We start from the raw sequence: 22,575 nt of genomic DNA, 5'->3' as shown, positions 1-22,575 counted from the left end.
AGAATGAGATCTTAGTTTTTTTAATAATTACTCATCGAAACATCGTCATGTCAATGTTGTGGTGTTTGTACACACACACACACACACACACACACACACACACACACACACATATATATAATGTATCATAAGTTAGCTAAATAAACCCATTACAGTACTCCATCATGTTCTGCAAGAGCCAATATAAATTATTTATTTGAATACTATATATATCACAGTGCCTGTTTGGGATACCCAGGTTTCATCACTCTGATCATCTCGGATTTAGGATAAAATCTGACTAGTTGTAAGAGATTCTGGATTTTATCCTAAGTCCAGGATTTTGATGAAACCCGGTTATACTTAACAGACACTGTAATATATAGTATTTAAATAACACACACACAATGTGTATGTGTATATATATATATATATATATATATATATATATATATATTAGTAGCATGAAACTTGATAACTGACTTTTGATGAAATAATTGATAATTTTGTTATAGAACAATTACAGACAAGAATGTTGCTTGTTCAATGAATTTTTAACTTATATATATATATTTGTTTGTTTACTGTTTGGGGGGAAAAGAATTCCAACAAAATGCTCGATTACAAAGAAAAACTTTTTCGATAGAAGAGCTTAATATTTATTTAATAGTACAGAAGTTCAGAAAAAGATTGGTACTGTCGGTTTCAAGCCCACCAAAAAGGGGACCAGTTAATGGTAAAACGTCTCTCATCAGCCATACTGAATTCTTCTTTTTTTTGGTAAGGGTCGTAATTATTTTGTGTGTAGCCAATGTTAATAATAAATTAGTTAAACCAATATTTATTCAATATAATTTTTTAATAATTACTAACTAATAATTTTTAATGTTTAACAAATCTGTTGTTAGAGGAGATGCTAAATTTCATATATAGCTTCGTGCCACAGAAAGTGAATGTCCGACCCTTAAAAAATCAGAACGTTCTGATCTTGCAACCATCAATTTTAATTAGAATTTACAATGTGTAGTCTGGCCAAAAAAAAAAAAAAATGATCACATTTTTGGTGTATAGTCGGAATATATACTAACGGCCTTCACTATGTTTCAAATCGGTATCTGAAAAGATTCGGTTAAAAAATTTACGAGTTTTATTATTTACTGGCAAAAAGTCATCGTGTACTTTTTTGCACCATACTCATACCACCATTTTATTTTATTGTTGACCCCCCCCCCTCTTTCAATTTTACCACCTAATATTGTTAAAAGAAACTGAAATGTTGAAAAGAAAGATATCTTATAATATCCAAAAACGAGACTATCTTGTCCACGGATGCCAGCTTGTCCCTTTAAAGTCAAATTTCGTAAATTTGGTTTATTTTGAAGCAGTTTGTCCTTCAAAAATTGTATTTGGCCTTTTTCAAAGTATAACACAGAGAATAAAGAAGGAACGTGCAAAATAATTTATAGATTTACAACATATTTTATATAATACCAGCCAGAAGTTGCTCGGCATTGTTTGAGAATCACTACCCTGTATTTTTTTTTTTTTTGCTATGCTCAGAACACCATTTTTCTTTCTTTTTGTTTTGTTGACTCCCCTCCCCCTGTTTCAAAAGCTGAAATATTGGAAAACTTTCTGAATTAGTGGCTTCTTTTTAACGTTTTAAAATCTGATGCACGTATTTGAGGTTTTAAGGGAATTCTCTCTCCATGGATCAGTTAGAGGAGAAGCCACATAGATTTTCGGCACATAGGGGGTAACGTAGAGATTCAAGATAAATTTATCTTCACCGGAGGATTTTATACGTATGATATAAATTTCATAAAAATAAGATATATTTGAAGTTTTACGGGGGTTATGCGCTCTTAGTCCCTTTAGGGATGCCTTAGAGATTTGAGAACACTTTATCTTCACTTATAAATTTTACGTAAACACTTTTAGATTTTATGTAGGTTTTCTGATCTTCCTTTCTATTGGGAACTCATTTGAGTTATATAATTATCCACTGACACGCGTTTGCTAATCTACAACTCAGAGTGGCTGAATATATATATATATACAAACACACATTATACTAGCAGGCCTCCCGGTGTTGCTCGGTCGTAAAATGCGCATAAATAGTATACTTGAATTCATACAGAAACTGAGACATGTGCATGCGTGTATTATGTTTTTTAAGCAGTTTACTATTTTCAAGTAAAAAAAAATAAATTCTCGGGCTGAGATCAAAACCAGAACCTTAAGACAGTGAGTCAAGTTCGATAACCATTATGCCAGCTTGATACGTTTTTAAAAAGTGTTTTCAAACATACTTATTGTTAACAATGAATCTCTAATGTGAACGATTCACGTATGCACATTCGTGAAACAGTTGACAAACAGATAAAAATCCGATGAAGCTCAAGTACCACTTTTTCAATTTTGACTCCTTAGCAGCCATTTTACTGGATAAAAACCGATTAAAGTCTTCCACATGTCTGAATACCCTATATGCCAAATTTCAAGTCTGTAGATAAAAAAATTCGTTGAGTATATAGGTTGAGAAGTGTCCTCACTTATATGAGATGATTACAAAATCAAATTAGTTGACAGATATGATTTAGGAAATTGATTCCTTTCATCTGTCGTATTATGGATTTTAGCGTATCTCTTGTTAATGATATATTTTACAAATACATTTTTTTTGCGTCAGTATTGTTATAATTATTATTCACAATATTGATTTTTAAAATTGTACATACATATACACATCATTAGTTAGATATAGTATGTTTATTATACAATACGGCTCTGTCCTCCATTGAACACTCACGGGTTTCAGTGGCACTTTTTTATGACACTTGTGGTTATTTAGGTTATACCATTAACGAAACGGTTAATTTAGGCGACGGGGTAGCAAATAAACAGAAAACCATAAAGTAAAAAAATAATTAAAAAAAGGAACCAATTGACGTAAAACCATAAATTGTTTGTAATGAATTCCATTGTTAACTATATACACATAAATATCATATAAAATTACGTAGAAAATTGAAATAGAATTAATTTATTTTTCATATATAAATTAGTATTTCTAGTAACACTGAAAAACAAAAAACACTCACCTTTTACTTATATATACAAATGAAGAATGTCTTTCCGCGTTCATTTCAAATTGTTTGATTTGCTTTCACACATAATTTGAGATAGCGAGTAAAAATGTATCTTTTCGAATTTTTACATAAAATCAAAGTACATTACATTAAGAACATTAAAAAATGAGAGCGTAATATTTTATTTATATATGTGTCAAGGAAGATCAAAACATCAGTCCCGCCAGTTTCAAATCGAAATATATATATCTGAGCAGAGAATTCTTTTAAATGGAAACAAGTTTATACGCAAGAGTGAATTACCCCTAAATATTTTGATTTGCATTTCATTTTATGGCTCCGGCGATCTACAACAATTTTTATTTTAAAGAATCTAATGAAAAAAAAAAAAAAAGAAAGAAAATAAAATACCTTAAATACCTAGTCGTAACATTTTGCATTTGATTTTTTCTATTTTGATTCAAAATTCCACAAGAATCCCAGTTCAATCACATTTTTTCAATTGCTTAATGCGTTTAGACAGTTAACTTATAACTATCGTTCAACGACCATGTGTGCAACATCAGCATACCTTTCCAGTTATATAATATTACATTGAAAGATGAGGAATATAAGTCATATTAAATTTCATATCATCAGAACAATTAAGAAATTTTAGAAAAACAACTTTTAAACCATGGCATTTCAAAGCTAAATGATTCTTATCAGAAGAGGAGGAAGACCAGAATTATACATAAACGCAAATCTAGAAAAACTGCTTAATAATATTTAGATATGAAATGCGAATAAAGGAATAGGATAATATGGTAAATAATAATTACTCAAACAACATGTAAGGGTAAAAAGGGGGTAGTATATATGTAGGTAATTGTACAAAAAATATAGGCGACTACTAGTTATACCTACCCAGCGTTCTACGGCATCCTTTTTTTTTAAACATGTTTTTTTTTTTTTTTGCTTTGTTTTGTAATTTTTAAAATTAAATTATCTTGGTTTTCAAAGTTAAATTAAATTCTTACGGTATTGTCTAATCATTAATTGAACAAAATTGTTATAAAACCCACAGTGAATTTCATGGAAGTAATAGTGTTTTTATTTATTTATAAAATTATTGGGTGTAAAAATAGTTTTTAAAACTTGTAATATATAAACATTTTCAAAGAATTTCAAAGCTAGAAATTATTTTCTATTCGACAGTTTAAATGTTTCTAAATTCCTTTCAAATTTTGAAGAATCGTGGAGTATTTCTTCTTTTATTTTCAAATGTTAAAGAAATATATTAAACTGGCTGCCTTGTTTTCGCGTAAACCAAAATGCATTCTGGTAAATTTTAATTTCGTAATTAAATTATTTTTAATAGGTCTTATTATTTTGCTTTAGCACTTTACGCTATTGGATTTTTTTATTTCAATAAATAATCATTTTAATAGTTTAAAAAAATATATACGCAATTCACTTAGAGGTTGTTTCTTTATTGCGGTTTATCTAATGATAAATGCATTTCTCATGGTTTTACATTTAACGTGAGAGACGAAACGTATTTAGTTTGTGTCTATTTACTTCCATCCCCACAACGGCTGTTAGACACAACGTTGATTTTTTTTAATGCATTTTCTTTTAACTTCACCTCAAACAAGGCATATTACAACTGAGAAATAAGGAGCTACTGTGATTAGGAACCCAATTTATGAGTGGGGAGGTATGCAGCAAAACGCTTGTTGGTCCTCCGATAAAGGAGGGATTGGACTTAGCAATTCACTCCTGTTCGTCTGTTCGCACTTTTCTCAATAGCCACGCCTGGGATTTTTTAAAAATTTTGCGCAAACATTAGTCATGGTGAAAGTAAATTTTTGCTAGAACGGATTTTCCGGAATAACTCTGGTTCTTCCTCGGGTGGGGGGCATTATAGGGGTAAAATTACCCCCAAGCCGTTCATCCGTTCATACTTTTCTCAATAACCACGCTTTGGATTTGTAAAAAAAATTTGTACAAATATTAGTCATGGTGAAAGTAAATTTTTCACTCGTGGAAGGGGACGCCGCATGCTAGACTTGTTCACATTACATTTAAAGTTTTGCATCTTGGTACAATCAGAGAAACAAGGAGCAACAAGGAATTCCTAAGTTAAGCTGTCCAAGGATATAAGCTGTTAGAGTAGACATTTTTTCAGTATTTGGTGCTCTCTACAGTGAAGGGGTGAGATTTTAGTTACAGTCGGGTTGGTATGAGGTATTTCCGTTGCAAGGGGGTTATATGTGCATTAAGTTCGTCGGAGCGCATTTCGCAAAAATACTTATAAAACAAGCACAGGGTGCAATATTGTGGGGAAAATTTACCCCCCCCCCAACGCTGGATTTGGATAAAAATCCAAACTTCCAAAGTCTAGAAGGGTTTCATCTTTCAATGACTGAGGAGAGCAAAAAAAAAACCCCAAAAAAAACGAAGAACAGATACTGCACTTTGTCTCTTGACCAAAAGGTAAGAGGTTATAGACGAAATTAGGCGAGATTTTGAAAAGCCAGTGCAATATAAAAAATGCCCTCGAGCCTAAAAGAAAAATGCCTGAGCAGGCTTGTCAGTATACCTTGGTAAGTGCGCTTCGGGCGATTCACAATATATTAACCCCTTTCTCAAAGACGGGGTGTAAGACTTGGACTAAATAGAACTATACTTCAGCCTAACAAAAGAAAGGATACTGTGACTGATCAACCTTTTTTTTTTCATGTATAAATTATATTGAGAAAGGTATGAACCTAACACCCCAACTCCGAGAAAAAACATTTTGTGTAAAAAAAATAATAATAAAAACAATAAATGCCATTAATCACATTAGCAAACTTATTCCAATTATATAAACAGAAGTCATGCGACGTTTAACTCGGTCAATCCTAAATTGGTGACTATTTGGATATGTGGAAGAACAACGACACAGTTTGTAAAAACGAACGTTTTCAAACAAATTGTGGATTGATAACCACAAATAGGGCTTAACTTTTCTATTTCTAAATGTAATAAAACGTAGTTGAAGTGCACAACGTATATGCAAAGGAGAAAAATCAATTAAAAAAAAAATGTTTCCATCTTCCATGAAACGGACAAACAGACCATCTCTACTGTGAAAACGATCACCCGATAAAAGCTTCTTAACCATCAATAAATGAAAAGTAGTAAAAAAAAAAATGAATTACCACATATATTTTTCATTAAAAAAAAACAAATTAAAAACTCTTGGTTTCTGAAAATTTTAACTTTTTTTTGTGAATAAAAACTTTCGACAAAACGAAAGTGAAAGTAACACAATGAAATTAACTTTAACAGACACATATATATATATATATATATATATATATATATATATATATATATATATATATATATAAAATGTGTGTGTGTGTGTGTGTGTGTCTGTTAACGTTAATTCCCTACGGACTCCGAAAAGGCTGGGCCGATGTTTATGAAATTTCACATAAATATACTTTATGCGTCCGAGGGTGTTATTAGATAGGTTTTGTATCGGAATGCCTCTGATAAGTATCGAAAATTGATAATCGAAAAATCGGATTAAAGAAGGAACGGTCCCATTTTTAACAAAGCTACCACCTAATATCACAAGTGCATTTGAGAAGCTTTATCATCATACAAGCAAAATGGGCCGGCATATAAAATCAACAGCAGGTTCTTTAAGACAAGGGCGTATGCGAAATGAGTGTTTCTGTTTAGAGCACAATTGAACTATGATACTTGACTTTTGAATTTTAAACTTTAATTCAAGACTCTATAAGAAAATAATTTTATAAAATCAACAGTAGTTTCGCTACAGAAAAATGTCAGCTACAGTGTATTATGAACTAAGTCAATGCAGGAAGGAATGTGCAGTTTCTTCCATGTGCACCACAGTGGGTCCCCAACTAGAGCAGACAATTGGAAAAAAAAAAAGATGGGTGGTTTCACCGGTTTCGATAAGAATAAAAATATGGTATTGAACATTCGGTGATCCTCATTCAATCCCGGGCAACATCGGATCTCCTTTCTGGTGCATATTATATAAAACAACCCGAGATCATATAATCCTAAATGTTTATATTTTTTTGAAGAATTGCACAAATAAGTTTTAAATGTGTTTTCGCATCGCCATAAGAACTTTTCTCTTTTATTTATTTATCTGCCACAATAAGGTTCAGTAATAAATGTCATTTTCTTTGCTGAGCGTCCATGTTGAACAGAAAAATTATCCACTCGATATTAAAGACAAATGTGTAATTACATATATATTTCTGCTTGTCTAGAAAACTACTGAGCCGATCTGGCTAAAATTTTGCATGGATTTTTGTTATGAGAAGGTGCAGCGAACTAAGTCTTATGCATAGTTAAGGATTAAAAGTGAATTAGCATTTAATGCAAAAGTGATCGCAAATTCAAGCATATTCAAATATTAATTTGGCATAAAGCATTCATTTAAAATCAACGGCTATAACTTTTGCCCAGATAAAAAGTCCCGGATACAATATAACTCTCCGTCTCACCGCATAAAAGTTAGACGAAACAATATCAACATGTTGTATCACTGCCAAGTTTTTTGGAGTTCTATATTGAATAACTATCGTGATATTCCTAAGTTTTATGCATTAGTAGCCTCTGTCTATTATTTAAGGTTTTATTGCCATATCTTAATACAGGGGGGGGGGCTGTTTGGAGAAAGGGAGAAAGGCAATAGAAAGTCCCCGGCGTTTGAAATGACTTCGAAAAAAGAACTTAATTATTTCACAAAATAGATCGTTTTCTTTCTTTTTTTTCTCTCCTTTCTATAGCGATTGATACGTTCTTTTTTAAAAATCACATGTTTTCTGTCATTTAAACTTGATCGATTGAGATGTGCTGTTATATTAATATTAGTGCGCACACTAGCGAAGCATACTTTTTTCGTCATTGTTTTTTACTTTGTTCCAATGAAGTTTTACCCCCTAATTATCAAAAACAAATTTTTAGCATTAACATTTTTCATTGCTTAACAATAATTTGAAAAAATAAAATTTCTAACACTTTAATACAAATTTCACAGAAATAAAACAGTTCAGTTTCAAATTATTTTATATTTATGGATTTTTGAGATGTGGATTGATTATTCTTCTTGTTCGTACTACTGTTCTCAGCTTGAGTGTAATTCTCACAAGGTTTCGATGTAAACTTCGACCGTCTTCAGATGTATCTTCTATATGCATTAAGGCTCCTAAAAATCCATTCAAGTGGGTAATGTACTTGGTAAAATTCAGTTGTAAGCGACATTTTTCTGGAGGTTGGAGGTTCAATCCTCAATACGAGCGATACTCAGCATAAAATTGCGAATTACTAAGAATTTCTACTTAGTTATGGCTAACCGAACATGCTATCCCCGTGGAATAAATAAAGGGGTCCGTCCGAAATTCCGTGCAGATTCCGGAGTTCAACGAGATACACCTGAAGAATGTCGGAGGTTACATCGGCCGAAACGTTGTGAAAATAACACTAAAGATGTGAACGGTTGAAGAATTTAAAAAATGCGAATTATTTTATTCTTTCTGAGAAATCATTTACTTCTAAATTTATTTATCCACAAACCAAAAAAAAGGATTTGCACATAAACATTTTCTGTAAGTTTTCTGGGTGCTTGTTAAGATCGAGTCGACAGATCGATTTTTTTAAAAATGTAGATTTAAGCAAAAACAACAGTATTTAATTGTTATGTCGAAAATAGTAATATATCAAAAAATTACGAAAATACGTCGAGGAGGAAATTATTTATAGTTGAAGTATTTTTGTTTTTACAGAAAATTGGGAGAAATTGCGTTTTTCCTATATAGGAGCACCTAAAGATTGCGAAAACAGAGGAATATTTATATCCTTTTTTTCACGACTTTAATGACCGACCCTTTCTTTTAGCCGATAGCGATTGACTTTTTTTTAGTAAAAACATAATAGCAGTTGTACTACTTCATGTATTTTCGTAATTCTTGGGTATATTACTATTTTCGACATTTATTTTGCTTAAAACAAAATATTTTTAAAAATCGATCTCTCGGCTCAGTCTTATAACAAGCAGGTTTTTTTTTGTTTGTTTTTTTGCATAATTTATTAAATGGATGAGAAAATAATACCGAATTTAAACGCCTCTAGACCACATGCCCTTTTATATTATTATTATTATTATTATTATTATTATTATTATTATTATTATTATTATAGAACTTGATTGCTTTGAAAGAAAGAAAGAAGGAAAAAGATATTTCGATATTTCTTTGATTTTGTTCTGAGCAAATCGCCGGTATAAGCAGAAGAAAATGTGTTTTACTCTGACCATTCGACGCCGTTAAAACGTACAACTTGCCAAAATATCTTTAGGAAAATAACTTTACTACACGGTGCGTCGCTTGCGTCGGTGCGCTGCATTTTTCTAAAAAAAAATGACAATGTGAAACACATATCTTACGAGAGACACACACGCACACACGAACTCGACGGAAAATAACTGTTTAGTGTTTTACGTTTAACGCGTTTCATTGATTAGCCAGACCGAGAGGAAAAGGCGGAGGAGAAGGTAGCTCTATTTTTATCCAACAAATAACCCTATTTTTCATTCATGAAAACCAAATGCTCAGTGGATTATTCACACACACACACACACATTGGGCAATTCCACGCATGCGCACGAGAAAGAAAACTCATCCACGGAATATTCAGAATGGGGATACGGGAGTAAGAAAAATGAAACGCAAATCGTAAAAGAAAAAAAAATATATCGATAAACCCGAATATTAAATACAATATCTTGTTAATTTATTTTTATGGGGATGAAGGGGGTAAAAATCAACCTCGATAATGTTTAACACTTTTTGAGACAAAAATCCCTTCATTGCGGAAACAAACGACTTTCTATTCAATGACTACCTGCTAGCATAGGAGCCCTTAGCCCTTCTAGTGGAGTTCGGTTCCGTTCGATCACAGATATTACCGGCACCTTCGAGAGGGAAACTTGTTTATTGCCGGTCGCCTTATGCGTCTTTTCCAGGCAGTGTCGCCGGATCCAATCATAGCAAATTTTGCACTCATCGGGAGAGTCTTCCCAGTAGTGTGTGTGTGTGTGTGTAGGGGGGGGGTCGTCACTATAAACTAACCTCGTAATCCTACTACAGTAGACGGCAGGTAAATATTCAGTGACTACTAGTACTAGTGACTGAGAGTTACAATTGGGGGGGGGTCAACTCTAACGCACTAATAATAATCAATATGGCTGGACAACTTGAGACAGCACACACACATATATATATATATATATATATATATATATATATATATATATATATATATATAGTTAATTAGTTTTGGAAGGTTTTTAACCTTTAAAACTATATGAAATAAACAAAAAAATTAGTCTTCCGTTGAAAAATTAATTTGCTAATAAGTCAATTTTCGCAATAGCTGAATCAATTTGCTTTCATGAATTCACAATGTTATTTCAGGGATCAGTGATTTATTTACTACTAAACACCGTTTCGATGATTTTATATATATATATATATATATATATATATATATATATATATATATATATATATATATATACATATATATACACACACACATTTTCTCTTAAAAAATAATTAAAAAACAAAACAAAACAGGTACATGCAGAATATGGACCGTGCGGAAATAATCACGTTATTATTTAGAAACCCATTCTTAACATGGGAAGGAGGGGTTTAATAAACTATTCTGTACTAACAATTTAATAAACAAAAGAGATCGTAAAAATGGAATTTAACTTGTGCGTAAGTAAAAAAAAAAACATACAAAAAACATGTCATTTGATGTATGAAACGAGCGTACATCATCTTTCGTTGCTTTTTATCTTGATTTCTTGGAATATGTAAATTAACTCGCGCTAATTCACTTACCCAACATTATATTTCTCAATAAATATTAATGTTTATATCTACAGATACTAGTGTTTCATGCTTATGCAATCATCAGTGCAGGATGTAATAATTACTACTGATTGAATATTTCGAACCTTGACTTTGCAGGTTAGTGTTCTTCCACTCGGCCATCAGGAATTAGCATTCAAATGGAAGTGAATTAAGTTATGAAGCCATGTCATAACTCAGCGATGAGAGTATTCTAACGAACAGAGTAATAATGCACGCAGCTAATATAATAAATGTTATAAGAAATATGTAAACATTTGCGCATATAAAGTTTATTATTCGATATGAGAAATTCGTAGTCTTTCTTCAACTTACATCCCCACAATAGCAACGTTAAACATGCCACATGGTCGGTTTAATGTAGATAATCTAATTTGAAACTTAAGCTGAATACGGACCATGCGATTTTTTTTTTTTTAAGATGGGATCTTCAAGTTAAATTCAAATTTTACGGTATATCTGTAAGACGAAAATACAGAATACTTACAAAACGCCCGCCCCTCCTCCTCATATTAAGAACGGGTTTCTAAATAATAATACATTTTCATTTCAGGACATATGCTGCCTCTGCGATTGCTGCATAACTACTTCCGGTTTTTTTTTATGTCCGACACCAACGTAGTATAAACACCCCAAAACTCTTGTTAAAAACGGCTTTCGAGGTTGGGGGTGTTTATTCCCAAATACGTTCTTAACATGTGGAGGTTGGGGATGATTAATCCGAAAGCCGTTCTGGTGCTAGTGCAGGGTGATCGGCGCTATTTTCTTAAATCGTATTTCCAAGTTTCATTAAAGTTTTATGTTTTTTATTCAATTGTAAGGTTGAAGTATAGAATAGGTACAAAACACCCTCCCCATGTTAAGAATGGCTTTTTAAATAATAACGTTATTATTTACGCCCGGACCACTCTCTGCACTAGTACCGCCGTTTTTAACGTGGGGAGGTTAGGAATGTTTATACTACGCTGGATGGAGCAGGTAAAAAAAACCCAAAAAAACCGTACTTCCAATTCCCCTCCCCTAGAAAAAGGATATTCGACTAAAAACAGAAATATCCCGAATAGAATCGTTGGCACTCCGTCAGGGATGCTTATTGCTGCTCTTGTCTCTCATTCCGTTTTTCTTCCTTTTTTTTTTTTTTTTTTTGTACTGCGTTCACTATGAGAAGCAGCGAAAATAGGAAATCCTTAAGTTAGGAAAAATTAAGAAAGAATAAAAATAATTAAAAAGAAAACGATACCACTTTTTTTTGAATTTTTTTTTTTTTTTGAATTTGGAATAATTGAGAAAATCCACAAAATATTAAAACAAAGAATTATTATGAACGTTTTTAACGTTAAAAACGTCTAGGAATTTTATTTCCAAACAACAAACGCCTTTTCTTACCTGTAAATTGTAGATATTTAACATCTTGCATCTAACAATGTTAAGAATTGCGATTACATTTCGATAGTCTTTATGCATGCATGCATCAAAGAAAGGAAACGGGACCGTTTTCAACTCTGGTAAAAATAAAATATACAAGTGTTATAGTAGTAATAATATTCAGTATTCACAAACGCGCCTCTTCTTTTTCTCCACGACGGGGATTCATTTCAGGCCGGCCATCAGTCGAAGCGTCAGTCATTCAAACCCTTTTTCATTCATTCAAATAACGTGCAACAAGCGACCCTCGCCGCGCGTGCACTCTCATCCATTCATCCCTTTTCTTCTCCCACCCCCATTCATTCAGCGGCTTCTTTTATCCTCGCGCTTTCTTGCCGAATAAGGAGTGTGTAAAACGCAACGTAGTATTTTCGTGTGAATAAAAGAGAAGATTCACAAAACAGAAAATGGGATTTTAAACTTGAAAAAATATGAATGAATCAAATGAATGCAACATTGCAACACGTGGTCAAATACAGGAACTTCTTTTTTCTTCTGTTTTTGTCGTTTTTTAAAAAGATTTTTTAAACAGTTGTTTGTCTTTGTCACGAGCCTTTGTTTGTGCGTGTAATTTGTCAGAGATATGTTAAATAAAAAAAAAAAAATAAAACATTGGGGGGGGGGGGGAGAAAGGCAACAATAGGAGTTTAAAAAATACTTGCCGTAAGAAGAGTCGTTTAATAAATGTGGGGGTAAAATGTTGATAAAGTATAGCAGTAATTTTTTTTTTTTAACTTTGTCCCAGGTATAGTAATTAATCGACGAAAGAAGAGTGCACATACAAAAACAGAACACACACACACGGACACAGTTGTTTTTTCTTTTTTTTTTTTGGTGATTCTTTCTTCCTTGTCGAAATACACATTCTCTTTCTTTCTTTCTCTCCCTCCCTCTCTTCGATTGTTAATACAAGTCCTCCAACTGCTTTACCGTCGACCAAAAGATGGAAGTGAACACTTGCAGTTAACTTAAATCTGTCAGTTTTCTTGGAGTAGTATGGGAGGTACCCGGCTTGACCCTCTGGCTGTTCTCCGTCTCCTCCTCCTTCTCCCCTTCCTCATACTCCGCCTCTTTTCTTCGTCTTCTTCCTCTTTATTACGGGGTGTGGCGGGAGGGAGGGTCATCATCGCTGCCTGCCATGCTTAACCCAACAACAGAACAACCACCCCCAAAAACGTCTCTCTGCATTTAGCAGCACCGGCGCCACCTCATCCCCCAAGAGGCAGGTTTTCAGTCTCGCTTTCCCTTCCTCCCTCATCCTTCCGACTGTCGTGCCCACAACAACAGTTGGCCACTCCGCGCCGATGATGGAGCTAGCTGCGAGTGCGCACACATCAGCTGAAAATAAGAAGAAAAAGCGGGAAGATATATAGGTAATGCGCAAATAACTCGTGGAATGTGATGAAGATTAGATTGATAATGATGATGAGGAATCTGTAAACAATACTACGAAGAAATGAAAGCCCGTACAGAAATAATGCGTCCGTCTTGAATCTGCCTAGTATTGGCCAGCATCCGTCGTCGTACATACCTACGCACAAGCATCGAGGATAAGGAAAGCACAGGCTGCTACTAGTATTACTAAAACTAGTTTTTCTCTTCTTCCTCCTCCTCCTCACTGTACCAACTGGTGCATCAAATATGCTCGTCTTGATATCACAGCAGTAGTCGAGAGAGGGAGAGACAGAGAGGGGGAGAGAAAGAGGAGCGGTCTCCTTCATCTCTGACAAACAAGCACGCGCGCGCACGCGCAACTTCTGCTCATCAATACACCCCCCTTCCCTCCACCTATTCTTACCTTTCGTCTATCCTCTTCCTCCTCCTCTTTAACGTTCCTTCCCTCCCCGCTCGAACGGGGAAGGGGGAGTTATGGGCAGACATTATTGGCTCCACTTTGTGCCGTTCCACTCATCTCTAGTTCACCTGCCGCTGCTGCTAACTACATTCACAAGGACTATAACACCAACACGCCCCTCCCCCTCCCGCTCCGAATGTCTCAAATGTGGATTTGAACTTAGTTCTTCTTCTTGCCTGGTGACCAGCGAGGCAAAGGCAAGGTGATGGTGCCGCTTTTTAGCTCCAGATGTTGACCACTATGCAGACTGAGGTAAGTCGGTGAGGAATTTTCCCATAAACAAGCACTCGCACACCTATACTTTATTTAACGCTCCTGCCTGCAAAATAAATGAAAACAAGGCGAAAAAAAAAAAATTTTTTTTTTCAAGATTTGTGGATATTATCGAATATTGGTTATTCAAACTCAACCCTGGCCTTTTTTTTTTTTTTTTTTTTACCCGATTAACTTATGTATATGCAAAAAAGAAAAAAAAGAACTCATCTGCTCTTCTCTTCGTGTGTGTTGTGTGTTGTGTTGTTGCGGTCAAAGGTAAACATGTTTTCTCTTTTCCTTTTTCCTTGCCAAGCAAAAAGGCAAGAAAATTTGCCGGTTTTAAGGCTTAGTTCCCATTCTGTTGTCCTGTTTATATATATATATATATATATATATATATATATATATTTCAATCAATAATCGATTTTTTACTTATATGAAGATTTAGCAAATGCAACGTTAACAGCGTTCTTCTAAACGGCAGAGTTGATTTTTAATTATTTCACTTTTTTTTTCTTTTTTTTTTTTTTTCAAGCTACGTAATTTCGCAAAATGTTGCACGCCTCTTCTTCTGACTGGTTAGGTTTTGTTCGATTTGGCCGAGTACACGATCGATAGGGTTATTGAACTCTCTAGCTTTCGTATCACCATTAAACTGAGCATACAGTTAGCATGCCAATTTTTATTTTATTTTCTGGTTTTTCTTTTTTAAATACGTTTAATAAAATGATTGCTGGGTGTGAATTAGATATCACTAGATTTAAGCATTTGGATAATCTCCCTTTTTGTAGCCAAGTTTGACACGCCGTCAAGTTCGAAAGTATAAAAAACAATCACTATTATTAGCCGTGCAGTAAATACGCACACACACACACACACAACATAAAATTAAAAAATGAAACAAAAAATACTTGATTAATTTCAAGTTTATTATTCTCATTAATCAGTGGTGATCAGTTTGTCCGTGTTTTCTTTTTTTTTCTTTTTCGATTACCTAAACATTTTTTCTTAGTTTCACTTTTGAATGAGTAAATCTTCATGCAAACAGGTTGCAGTAATCATAACTACACTAACCCCCCCCCCCCAAACAAGTCCATATTAATTAACCACAATATCCCATAATTATGTATGCAAAATGATAATTGTGGTGTAACCCTCTCCTACACGCACTTTTATTCCAGCTGTAAAGTGTCTTTTTTCTTTTCCAATGTCGCTTCTTTCTGTGTCGTGCGCCCGTGCGGTAGCAGTAGGAGTATAACCAATATAATGGAGCCCTGATCAATGAAGGACACACGTGTTCCAACTGTTCCATGTGTGTTGTATATCTGTGTTATGGCTTATACAGGTGTTGGCGATTATTAGAAAATAATTTAATTACACTCGACTCTCAGTGTGGATCCATATTTAATCCATGTAAGTACTTTGCGTCTTTGCTTAGATTTCTTTTGCTTTGAGAATTTTTTTTTTTTTTTTTTTTATCTCAAAACAATTTAGCTTCATTTCTTCAAATAGTTAACAGGTTGGTTCTTAATTATCCATACTTTGGACTGAAAACGTGTAAAAAATTTTTATCGATTTTTTTTAATCTGTTTTATTTGTTCTGATTATTTGTACATACTTTTTACAATAGAAAATATTGACTAATTTATTCAATTAATATTTTAGCTTTTCTATCTTTAAGTTAAGAAATAATTTAGGCTAACAAATTACTATTTCCTTTTTTTTTTTTTTTTTTTTTAGAAAAAAAGAATCATTTTCAAATTATTTTAATATGAAACCAATAATTTTGTCACTTTTGTCGAATTTTTTAATCAATCTGTAAACTGTTCGCCAAGAATTATTACTAAAATAACAAAGCAAAAAAAAATGTTCATATAATGTATGTTGCTTCATTTATATATTCATATTAATAGGATTCCCTCCTAAACTAATTAATAGATCATTATGAATTTTGAGAACACAGCTGATAGGCGTAAGGGGTCCAAATGTTAGCTATATTTAGTTTTATATAAAAGAGGGTGGAGATTATTGGTGAGAATGCAGAGATTTCCCAATTTTGTGTAATTTTAATAATATTTTAGACAACAATTAATAAACTATTCCCCAAATTTCAGTTTTATTTGAATATTTTAAAATAGTTTAGAGGGCATTAAATAAACACAAAATCTTATTTAAAAATTCCAATATTTCCAATTTGCATTCTTTGTAATCTATCGCCATTAAACTTCAATCAATTTCTTTATTTCACCCTTCCTAGGACGGGTATTCTTCCAGTTGATTATATATATATATATATATATATATATATATATATATATATATATACACACACACAATTATGTTATCAACGAATATATCTTTAACAAAGCAAAACTTATTGAGATAAGAAGAGCTCAACAATTTTAAGAAGAGCAACCACTTTCTTATCTACCTTCCATATCTTTTCCTTTTTTTTTATTTGCTCTTCTTTAATGATCTCCATTATTTCATAGTGACCTATATTGTTCTTTTTACTATTACTTACATATATGCTACCCTTCAGATTTACTCTTATATATCATACCTACTTTTATTATTTCTTAATTATTTTCTACCATATTATCCTATTCCTTCATCCTCATTTCATATCTAGCTGTTATAAAGACAGTTTTTTTTTTTATCTATATTTGCATTTTTTATAATTCTGGCCCTTTCTTTGTTCTGATGAGAAGCATTTAGCTTCGAAATGCCACGGCGTAAATGTTTCTTTTTCCTAATTTTCCTCTTTTAATTTTTTTTTGTTCTAATATAATAAATTATATCCAACTTTTATTTCTGATCTTTCATTTTATATATATATATATATATATATATATATATATATATATATATATATATATATATATCAATTTAGTGGTAGTTAAATACGTTTCACTTTTTACGGAATAATTTGAAAAATAATAGTTTGTGAGTAAAAAAGCTGTTTATTTGCAAAATAATGAATTTATTAAATAATAGGGGAACCTGGGGCAAAACGAGATACTTAAGGGAAAAAGAACTATCGAGCCAAAGTTAGCATTGACATATAAACCATATTCTGTGTATTGAACATTCAAAGTATTGGAAAACAATGCCACAACAAAAAAAAAAAGATGAGAAATTATTTTCAAAAGAAATACAGATGATTTATTCAGCTAACTATATTGTCCCGTTTTGCCCCAAGCATGGGGCAAAACGTGACGGATCTTGGTCTGAAACAGTCAGTCTTCACAGAGCTCACAAATGAAGATTGGGGTCTTGTTACATTCGTCTAGACCTGCACAGCCGTAGTGTGCCCATTTCCTACAGTCCCCTTGACAGGCTACCCAGCTTTCTGTACTCTCAGAGTACAGTTCGTCACGGATCAAAATAGATAAATTTTGAATACTTACCCTCTTTTGATGTACGGGGCTGAATAAAAATGGAAGACGTTGCCGGCAAGGCGTTATCACTTGATCTCTTGACCAGACTCCTCACGAAAGAGCTCTCTCTGTTTCAGTTATGTCTCGTTTTACCCCGCCATCTCATTTTGCCCCATGTTCCCCTACACGAAAATCTTCCCATGAACGTTTGAGATAGACGCATGAACAAAATACTAAAAAGTTTAAAATTTATTATTTTTTTTAAGTTGTAATCAAATGTGAAATGTTTGGCCATTAAAATATTATTTCAAACATTAACGTGTTGAACCAGACAAAATTCGTTTTTCTTTTTTTTTAAATAACTTGAAATACAAATTCATTCAATCCCCATTCTTAATATTCAAAGTTATAGCAACACACCACTTCTTTTGAAGTTTGGTTGTTTTGTTTATTTTTAATATTGATATTTATTGAAAAAGACAAGTTCAATACTAAATCTAAAATCTTCTATCAAAATGTAAAGATCTTAAACTGCAGGTATGAACCCCCCTCCGACCGTGACCCTGAACCCCACCCTCACCTGAGTTTTACATTTTGATCGTTTTTAAACAAAACGCACACATTAATCACATTCGGGCTATCGTATTTCAAAAAGGATGTAGATTAAAAGAAAGAAAAAAATTAAGTAGTAAATTTATAATTAGATTCTTCATCCCAGAATCCGAAAAAGCCACGTTGAGTGTAAATTTTACATTAAAGGATGGATAAAAACGTTCATATTGGTTAAAAAAAAAGAAGGGTTATTGAGTCCTTAAGGAACTGGAAAGTTTTTGCTAATTTTAATTATCTCTTTCCAATAACGAATCATTGTTTGTTTTTTTACAAAGGAGTCACTCCTTATCAAAGCCTAAATGCAACTCGAGGATAAAGGTTAATAAGTGTAGGGTAATTAATGAGACAACCGCTTAGTAATCGTTATTGGTGGAAATTGCATAGATTTTGGTCATTTAAGAGAACGGCTCCACAAGAACTTGTTTACATTAGACATGAAAACGACTGTTGTAGTCAGCGGGTAGTTATAAGAAAGAAACTTTGTTCATGTAAAACGATATTTACCTTCTCATGCCTGAACCCGTTTTGCTATTTCAAGACTATCTTCAATAACCAACGAACATTATTCGCAAACAACTTTTAAAACTTAAACTGTTTGAAATATACAAAAGAAAAAAATCGTTTTTACCTTATTTCGTTATGGAAAGTAGAAAATAAACCTTCGGTTTTCTTCTGTCAGATTTTAAGTCTCACTCCTCCCCTATTTTGTCTTTTCGTCCTCAACATTCCATCAGCGATGTTTCTCACAGAGAAGGAAGAATTCCTGTTCTCTGTCTCAGTTGCTATTTTGAATAAGTGATATGTAAAGATTTCCAATCCTCTCATAGCATTCGTCATCATTTAACTGTCAATCTATCCATCTCATTGACTTTTTCTTTTTATGCCTTAACAAATGGTGACCCAGCAACAAAAGGTTCCATCAAGCAAATATACTAATTCTCGCAACTTGTAAAATTCTTTATGAAATCAATACGTATTTCTAAACTAACTAGTAATCCAACTGAATTACATTTTTATGCGGTACAGTACACGTGTTTGTTCTTCTTCATTAATCCCAAAACGGTTACCAGGATGAAATTCGCTCGGTATAATTAGGTGGTTGAGTAACTCCTATGTCTTACTGTAGTGTTTTGCATGACATGTCTAAACGATCTGTGGTCCAACTGATTTCATTAGAGTTTGCTCCTTGGCTCATTTCGGATGAATTGTATCACTTGGTTGTGCTTCCTGTATCACCCATACAGTTTGTGGTCGAGATAATGGGATATGACTCCACCAGAGCAAACTACCATCATCGAAGAGTATACACACGCAGAAGGATAAGATAGGAGTATTTAGTTTTTAGCTAATTTTTGGCAATCAATTTTTTTTTTCATATAAAAGAAAAATCACTTTTCATTACTTCTCTTTTGGAAGTGTTTTCTAAGGTTCTTAAACTGCAATTTTCATTTAAAATTTGCAATGACGAAAGATGTGAATGTTCTGCTTCATAAATGTTTTTTTTTTTAATTATTTAGTTTAGCGTAACATTCTCCCTGGTTTGGCTTTCACGTTAGAATGTGACCATTCTAGTGTTAAATGGAATTGGCCAGTGTATAAATTAGGATAGTGACAAACAGTAAGTGATAAAACTATCAGATATTTTTCATTAACAAATTCCTTAAAAAGCCGATAATGAATATAAAACGTTTGTCAAAACACTTCAATATACTTTAAAATGTAATATTTGCTAATAAATTTCCTTGTAGTTCCCACTTGAAAAGTTTCAATTTACATAGCAATTTCAAACTCTACTTTGTCATCTCCTGGATATCAATATTTGAATATCAATAATTGTTTGAATCGTCAAAACAGAAAGATTAAAGCTTAATTCTTTAAAATTAAAAACTTTTTACGCATAAGATCCTTTTTTAAAATTGTTTAGCATGATTATCTTCCCAATGATATTTATTTTTTCGGAAGTTCATGAATTGCGATATATCTGTGAATACATCCTTCTTGCATAATTGAGAATAATCAGCTCCTTTTATTATCATAAATAATATAGAAAGAAAGGGACCTATTATTTTTTTTATCTAATTTACGTAGTGTGTTCGTACACACCACAAACACATGTAAATAAGTTGAAAAACGAATGTCACTCTTTCTCTAAACATTCATTAATAACGCTTTTATCACAAAGAAAAATTTCTTTATAATTCATTTTACGCGCGGCCACGCGTTCCTGACTTGGACATTTAAAAATATCACTGTTGAGGAAGAGCGCACGGATCTTATTTTTCTAGTTATACCATGCCATGAGGAAAATAAATAAAAAAAAAAACACATAAACTGTTTCTATCTTGATTAAGGCGTTATGCTAGTCGAAAATGTTATTTTTAAACAAATGTTTGCTGTTTAAAAAAAAAACAAACGTTGAATTGGCTTTATAAACTTATGTTTTCAATTCACAGAAATATTTTTGTGAAAATATTAGATAGCGGTTGAATCAACATACGAGATTGATTGTAGATCGAGATGAGATGAGAGAAATATACAGATAACGAAGCTAAATCAGTTGGGTTACTGGTTCAGTTAATTATAAATTACAGCTAATTAGAACAGACAATTATTTTTTTCAATCTATATATATATATATGTTTTAACATCTATCTTGTGTTATTAAAGTATATATGTCAAAAAAAAAAAAAGCCCTAGAAAAAAAAACACTAACTCACATTTAGTATAACAATAATAGATTATTTGAAAACATATATTTAAATTTCTTTCATTTTTTTCAACGACAACGTTTTTTACATTTTGCAAGAATAACTTTGAAAATCAAAAGCTTCTCAACAGAATAGTCCCATTCAACAAGTTGAAGTTGTTTTCTCAGTAGAACTGATGATAAAATGATAAGTGGATTTGGTAGAATTCGGTTTAATAGCTGCCATGTTACTTTTTTACAAAAGAGTCATGTTTTATCGAGGCTCATATGCCACTCAAGGATAGGGGTTAATTAGTCAACACTGATAATCCGTAATGTATCAAAATCGGTAGCATTTGATTATTTATGAGGACGGCACGACAAGAATTTGTTTACGTTGAACCATGTTATTGTCAACTGGGAAGTAGCTGCGTGGTATTGTGTTCCACAGATGGTCAGAAAAGAAGCTTTGTTCATGACATTTTCGTTTGGTTTTAAGCACAGATAGAGAGTAAGAGAAGTTGTTGACAGTTGTTGCAGTTAGGTGAGTGTTTGTCGTGAATGTTTTATAGGGAAGGGTTATAGATTGAAGCTCAGTTGAGCACCTGCTATGGAAATAACAACAGATCAGAGATAGACTCGTTATGTCTCTGTTGTGAGAAAGAGGTAGCAGGGAGGAAAACTCGTACTGAATTGTGATAAATATGAAAATGGCGGCTTCATTTTTTATGCTAATAAAAAAAAAGAATAAAAAGTAAATCAAATTGATTTTGTTTTATAATTTCTCCTTCTCTTGAGAAAAACATTTTCTACGAGTTAGATTATTTTTCTCGTCTCAAGTTCATCTAATAAGGCTCACAAATCGGAACTGGACTGGACATTCCTCTGTAACTTTAGTATTCTCGCATGATTATTGATCCGCCGACGACGAGCTTTCCTTTTATTCAAATAAAATGTCTCAGTTAAATTGCATTGCTTGAAGAAATCTGATAGATTAACGTTCTTCGATGTCGATATATATTGAAGATGCGTCCGTTTCAAATACCATTAATTCCCAAGTTAAATATGTCTGGAAAGATTGGATTACATTTTTTTTCTCTTCTTAATAAAGGACTTTTTTTTTTTAAGAATCAGGACCCTTGCCAAACATTCACGAAAAAACTCGACTAGCTGAAACCACTATCAATAATTTCCCCCACCCTTTATCTGTGCCTAAACGTATATTCCATGAACAAAGCTTCTTTTTTTGAACTGCAAGCCTATAGAACTTTTCCATTTCCCTGCTTTCGAGCTGACTACAATATGGTCGTCTTCAAATCTAATGGGAACAAAT

The 22,575-nt window shown here is 32.7% G+C and overlaps 1 protein-coding gene and 1 long non-coding RNA gene across 7 annotated transcripts in view; one reads left to right on the top strand and one right to left on the bottom strand.

Moving 5' to 3' along the window:
• Positions 1 to 22,575, top strand: part of LOC145279666 (uncharacterized) — a 971,079-nt gene that overhangs the window by 737,447 nt on the left and 211,057 nt on the right. Inside the window, exon 1 of one of the 6 annotated variants that reach the window (XM_080130926.1) lies at positions 14,427 to 14,561. The exons of the other annotated variants lie outside the window; for them this stretch is intronic. The gene's annotated coding sequence lies outside the window, so the exon portion shown is untranslated. Of the gene's footprint in view, positions 1 to 14,426; positions 14,562 to 22,575 lie in introns of those variants that run through there. 6 annotated transcript variants of the gene reach the window in all.
• LOC145279667 (uncharacterized) lies at positions 13,266 to 14,060 on the bottom strand. Its single transcript, XR_013868423.1, has 2 exons — positions 13,925 to 14,060; positions 13,266 to 13,792 (listed from the first exon to the last, which is right to left on the bottom strand). It is a non-coding gene; the product is annotated as an uncharacterized LOC145279667 (long non-coding RNA).

The sequence above is a fragment of the Euprymna scolopes genome, chromosome 7 (assembly GCF_053919585.1).
Source record: "Euprymna scolopes isolate OS-2025 chromosome 7, ASM5391958v1, whole genome shotgun sequence".
NCBI classification, from domain to species: Eukaryota; Metazoa; Mollusca; class Cephalopoda; order Sepiida; family Sepiolidae; genus Euprymna; species Euprymna scolopes.
Note: the sequence above shows the minus strand (reverse complement) of the source record. Positions and strands in the feature narration are given on the sequence as shown.